We start from the raw sequence: 6,077 nt of genomic DNA, 5'->3' as shown, positions 1-6,077 counted from the left end.
TTTTTTAAAAAAAGAGTCAACATATATTTTTATGAGGTATTTATAGGGTACACTAGAGGCCTGATGCACGAAATTCATGCAAGAGTAGGCCTTGTTTCCCCCGGCTGCCAGCACCAGCTTCTTTCCTGCACCCGGGACCCAGGCTTCCCTCCAGCTGCAGGCAGGCACCTGGGTCGCAGCCCCAGCTTCGTCCTGAATGACATCTGGTCTAAATAGCATATTACGCTTTTATTATTATAGTGATTTGATATACATATACGTTGTGAAGGTATTCTGCTCATGTAATTAACACATCCATCACCTCATGTATTTATCTTCTTTTGTGTGTGTGAGAACAAGTCCTTCTCTCAGCATAGTTCAATTATACAATACTGTGTTATCAATTCTAGTCACCAGGTTATACATTAGATCCTCAGACCTTTCATCTCATAGCTAGAAGTTTACAACCGCATATCAACATCTCCCTATTTCCTCCACCATCAACCTCTGGCAACCACTTTTCTACTATTTTTCTATATTTCCTTTTTCTTGTTTAGACTCCCTATATAAGTAATAGTATGCACTATTTGTCTTTCTCTGTCTGGCTTATTTAGCTTAGTATACTGCCTTCATGGTCCATTTATAATGTAACCAACAATTTCCTTCTTTTTCATAGCTGAATAATATTCGTGTGTGTGTGTGTGTGTGTGTGTGTGTGTGTGTGTGTCTTACTCATCTTTTGAGGGACACCAAGGTTGTTTCCATATCTTGTCATTGTGAATAATGTGCAACAAACACGAAAGTACAGATATCTTTTCAATATCCTGTTTTAATTTCCTTTGGATATAGTATACCCAGAACTGGGACTGCTGGATCATGTGATAGTTCTATTTTTAATTTTTTTGAGGAAATGCACACTTTCTTCCATAATGGCTCTAACAATTTAAATTCCTACCAAAACTGTACATGTCTCCTTTCCCCCACATCCTTGCCAAATTCGTTATCTCTTGTCCTTTTGATGATAGGCATTCCACTGGATGTTAGGTGGTATTGCACTGTGGTTTCGATTTGCTTTTCCCTGATGATTAGTGATGCTGAACCCCTTTCCATGGACCTGTAGTCCTTTTGTATGTCTTTGGAAAATGTCTCTTCAGAGCTCTTCCCATTTTTTAAAAATATTTTATTGATTTTTACAGAGAGGAAGGGAGAGGGATAAAGAGTTAGAAACATCCATGAGAGAGAAACATCTATCAGCTGCCTCCTGCACATCTCCTACTGGGGATGTGCCTGCAACCAAGGTACATGCCCTTGACTGGAATCGAACCTGGGACCCTTCAGTCCACAGGCCGACGGTCTATCCACTGAGCCAAACCAGTCAGGGCACTCTTCCCATTTTTTATCTGAGATGTGTGAGTTCTCTACATATTTTGGATATTAACCCCTTATCAGACATATGATTTCCAAATATTTTATCCCATTCTGTACACTGCATTTTAATTTTGTTGATGCTTTTCTTTATTGTGCAGAAGCTTTTAGTGTGAGGTACTCCCACCTGTTATTTTCAATTCTGCTTTTGGTGTGTACCCCCCAAAAATCATGGTCAAAACAAATATCAAGGATGTTTTCCTTTTTGGTAGCTTATTGTGAGTGTATAAACATACAATTGAGTTTTTGAACATTGATTTTGAATCCTGAGACTTTACTTAATTTTTTTATTAATTCTAAAAGCTTTTAATGGAGTCTTTAGTGTTTTCTATATATATTATCATGACATCCGTAAATAGGGACCATTTTACTTCTTCCTTTCCAATTCGGATAACTTTTATTTCGTTTTGTTGCCTAACTGCTCTGACTAGAGCTCCAGGTAATATTTTGAATAAAAGTATCAAGAGTGGGCATCCTTGTCTTTTTGACTGTTCTTAGTGGAAAAGCTTTCTGTTTTTCATCATCAAGTATTTTAGCTTTGGGCTTGTCATAGATGGCCTTTACTTGGTTGTAGTCTTTCCCTGTATATACATGCTGTTGAAAGTTTCCATAATAATTGGATGTTGAATTTTTGTCAAATGCTATTTATCTCTCTTCAGGTCTGTTCATATTTGCTATTCATTTAAGTGATCCTATGTTAGGTGTATAAATACTTACAAATGCAATATCATCTTGTTGGATTGACCTTTTAATCATTATATTTCACTTTGTCTGTTGTGACCATTAGCTTAAAGAGTATTTTGCTGGTATAAATATAGCTACCCCTGCTTTTGTTACTACCATTTTCATGAAATACCTTCGCCATCCCTTCGCTTTCAATCTATGTGTGTCCTTAAATCAGAAGTGAGTCTCTTCTAGGTAGCATACATTTGGGTCATATTTTCTTTAATTGTCGTAGACTCAATCACCTATGTATTTGGACTGTAGAATCTAGCCATTTACATTTAAAGTAAAATCAATAGATAAGTATGGACTTACTTTCATCATTTTTAACCTTTTTCTTGCTGTTTTGTACTTTTTTGTTCCTTTCTTCTCTTACTCTTATTCTTTGTGATTTGATAATTTTTACAGTGATATGCTTAAATTCTTACTCTTTTTCTTTCTGTGTATCTACCATAGGTTATTACTTTGTAGTTGCCATAGGACTTACATAAAACTTCTTGTATTTATGAAAGTCTATTTTAAGCTAATAACAACTTAACTCTAAAGGCATGATAAAACTCTATATTTCTAATCTCTTCCACATATATTTTGGTTTTTTGTCACACTTTATATCCTTTCACCATTGTATCCATTAAAAATTTATTTTTAATACTTTTTTAAACCTAATAGAAGAGTTATAATTCATCCACCACCATTACATTAAAGTATTCCTAATTTAACTACGTATTTATCATCACCAGTAGAGTTGTACTTTCCTATGTTTTCCTGTTACTTATTAGCACCCTTTCATCTCAGCTTGAAGAATTCTTTTAACACTTCCTTTGAGGCTGGTCATAGTGGTCCTTCAACTTTTGTTTGTCTGGAAGCTTTTTATCTCTCATTGAATTCTGAAGGACGAGTTTATTGGGTAGAATATTATTTGTTGGCATTCTTTTCTTTCAATACTATGAATATATTATGTCATTCATTCCCTTGGCCTCCAATGTTTTTGCTAAAAAATCTGCTGATAGTCTTAGGTTGTTCCCTTATTTATGACCAGTTGTTTTTCTTTTGCTGCTTTAAAATTCTCTCCCTATCTTTAACTTTTGACAATTATAGTGTGCCTTGGTGTAGCTTTCTTTATATGCCTCTTATTTGGAACTCTCTGGGCTGTCTAGAAATGAATATCTGTTTCTTTCCTCAGGTTAGGAAAGTTTTCAGCCATCATTTCCTTAAATAACTTTTCTACCCCCTTTCTCTTCTCCTTCTAGGAACTCTATAATGCGTACAGTGTTGCAACTGATAATAGTCCATATGTCCCTTAAGTTACCTTCACTCTCTAACAACCTCAGAAAGTTATGAGGAATAAATGAAATAATCCATGTAAAGCTCTTAGAACAGTGCCTGGCATAATAGGAACTCAAAAATGTTAGTTATTATTACTTCATTATTGTTATTATTGCAGTTGTTGCCATTGTTTTTTCCAAAATGTTTTATTTATTTAACCAATGTTATTTTTTAAAATATTGTAGAAAGTATTACATATGTCCCCTCCCCCACCATTGTCCTCTCCCAGCCTGCCCCCAGTCCCAGGGCCCCAGCCTTCACCCCCTCCCATTGTTTGTGTCTATTGGTTATGCTTATATGCATGCATACAAGTCCTTCGGTTGATCTCTTACCACCCCCTCACCCCCGCCAACCCTCCCCTGACTTCCTGCTGTAGTTTGACAGTCTGCTCGATGTTGCTCTGACTCTGTATCTATTTTTCTTTATGACCATTATTTGGAACTCTTTATCAGGTAAATCACTTATCACCATTTCATTAAGGTATGTTTCTGAAGGTTGTCTAGTTCTTTGGTTTGGAACATAAGATATCCCTGTTTCTTCATTTTCCTTGCCTCTGTGGGTTGATTCCTGCACATTAGATGAAACAAGCACCTCTCCCAGTCTTGACAGCATGATCTTATATGGGCGATGAACCTTATCAAGCAGCCCAGCCAGACTCTTGGCTGTGTCTCAAAATCTTTGTGACTATCCAATCTACCTTCTTTTTTCTTTTTTCTTATGTAATGGAAAGTGTGCCAAAACCTATCAGTATCCCAAAGAAAATAACTGCAGTCATCACCTAGATCAAGCATTTCAAACTCGCGGCCAGCAGGCCGAATGCCTAAAGGAGGCAAGCAGCTACAAGTTTGACATGCTTGACCTACATGTACGCTGGTTAGAAGCTGGACCCTCAGTCTAGGGTCCTTCCAGGGAGACATGGGGAGATTTTTTGCCTACTCCTTCTGTACTGCTGAAGAGGCTCCTGCACCATTCATAAATTTGGTTGCTATGGTCTGTAGAACTCATGAATACAAGTGTCATTGGCTATCAAAGCCAGTAGACCTAGATATCTATTGGGTGGCAGGGGCAAAAGTGGGCTGCCAGATGTCTGTACAAGCTCCTTGCAGGGAGATATTTGCAGTTATGGGGTGAGCTCAAGTGAGAGGCCTTATGAGGTGCCTGCTGGCCTCGCCTGACTCCAGGGAGATGTGATAAGTACACATGATATATTTTCATGTTTGCACAATATGTAGGTGTCACTCTGTTAGTTCCTAGAATTCTCTCAGAGGAAACTGCTCTCAGTGTAGCTGCAGAGACTTTAAATGTTGCTTCAGGTCAAAGGAATCCCATACCTTAGCTAGATGCACCATGTGAAAGGAATGTTCAGTGACCTAGAAAATAAACAGCATCATAGTAAAGTTATAATTTTAAAGAATGGCCTAAACATTGTATAGTCTGCATGGACAAAGTCTGAAAAGTTATATCCTATTTTCTTTTACCTGTAAAAGCACCATCTCAATAAAACCCTTTAGGACAATGCTTTTTTTTGGAAAGTACTGTACAGTTTGATTTTGGAAAGTTTTAGTTATTCTTTTTAAAGAAAGAAAAAACAAATAATAAGTTTAAAATAGAAGAGACAAAAAAAGGTATGAGTATGCAATTTTAACAAAATATCCAGGAAACATTTGATCATCTACATTTCATTTTTTTGAGAAGAGTACACTGAACAAGGAGGAATTACATCAGTATCGAAAATAATGAAATTATAAATATTGGCAAGGATTAGGATGTAGGGCATATGGCTATAGGGTTAAGCCTCAGACTGACGTGTTGGCAAAGCCACAAATAAGTCCCAGCTTTGAGGGCACAGCCCTCTTAGCATAATTAGGCTTGACCTTATGACCTCCCTAGATCTTATCTGGGAAGCTAATGGGCTGTGGGAGGTGCAGCAAGTGCTGCCAAAACAAGTAAAACTCACAAGAACATTGTAACTATGGTGACCACTACCTTGTTTACCTCTGGCTATAAAATAAAGGCTCAGCTTGCCTCTGATCTCTGTGGCCTCAGCCAGGCACAGGAAGATCCACCTAGGGGTGGGCAAACTTTTTGACTCGAGGACCACAATGGGTTCTTAAACTGGACCAGAGGGCCGGAACAAAGCATGGATGGAGTGTTTGTGTGAACTAATATAAATTCAAAGTAAACATCATTACATAAAAGAGTACGGTCTTTTTTTTCAATAGTTTTATTCATTTCAAACGGGCCGGATCCAGCCCGTGGGCCGTAGTTTGCCCACGGCTGAGACCCAGCTTATTCTCTTTGTCATTTCTTTATCCTTCGCTGCCCCCGCTCAGGCTTGCAGAACCCTTGGCTGAGCTGGCTCAGCACATTAGGGATCACATGTCAAAATTATTTTCAAACAAAAACTGACTTCAATAGAGACTTAAATAGGTAAAAATGAGCTATTCAAGAGGGTGTCAGCCCTGTTGTACCTTCTCACTGTAATTAATGTGCTCAGTGGAGAACTTGGTAAGGTGATAATGGAGTCCCTCACAGCAAATCACACATAGCACTTTCTAATGAGACATTAATTTTACAATATGATTTCAGGTGTCATATGTAAATAAGGCCATAAATATGGTCAA

The 6,077-nt window shown here is 37.7% G+C and overlaps 1 protein-coding gene across 1 annotated transcript in view; it reads left to right on the top strand.

Moving 5' to 3' along the window:
* Positions 1-6,077, top strand: part of LOC102770918 (UDP-glucuronosyltransferase 2B31) — a 26,365-nt gene that overhangs the window by 3,144 nt on the left and 17,144 nt on the right. The gene's annotated exons all lie outside the window — the stretch shown is intronic.

This window comes from Myotis davidii, unplaced genomic scaffold, assembly GCF_000327345.1.
Source record: "Myotis davidii unplaced genomic scaffold, ASM32734v1 scaffold234, whole genome shotgun sequence".
NCBI classification, from domain to species: domain Eukaryota; kingdom Metazoa; phylum Chordata; class Mammalia; order Chiroptera; family Vespertilionidae; genus Myotis; species Myotis davidii.
The sequence above is the reverse complement of the archived record's forward strand: the minus strand, read 5'-3'. Positions and strand labels throughout refer to the sequence as shown.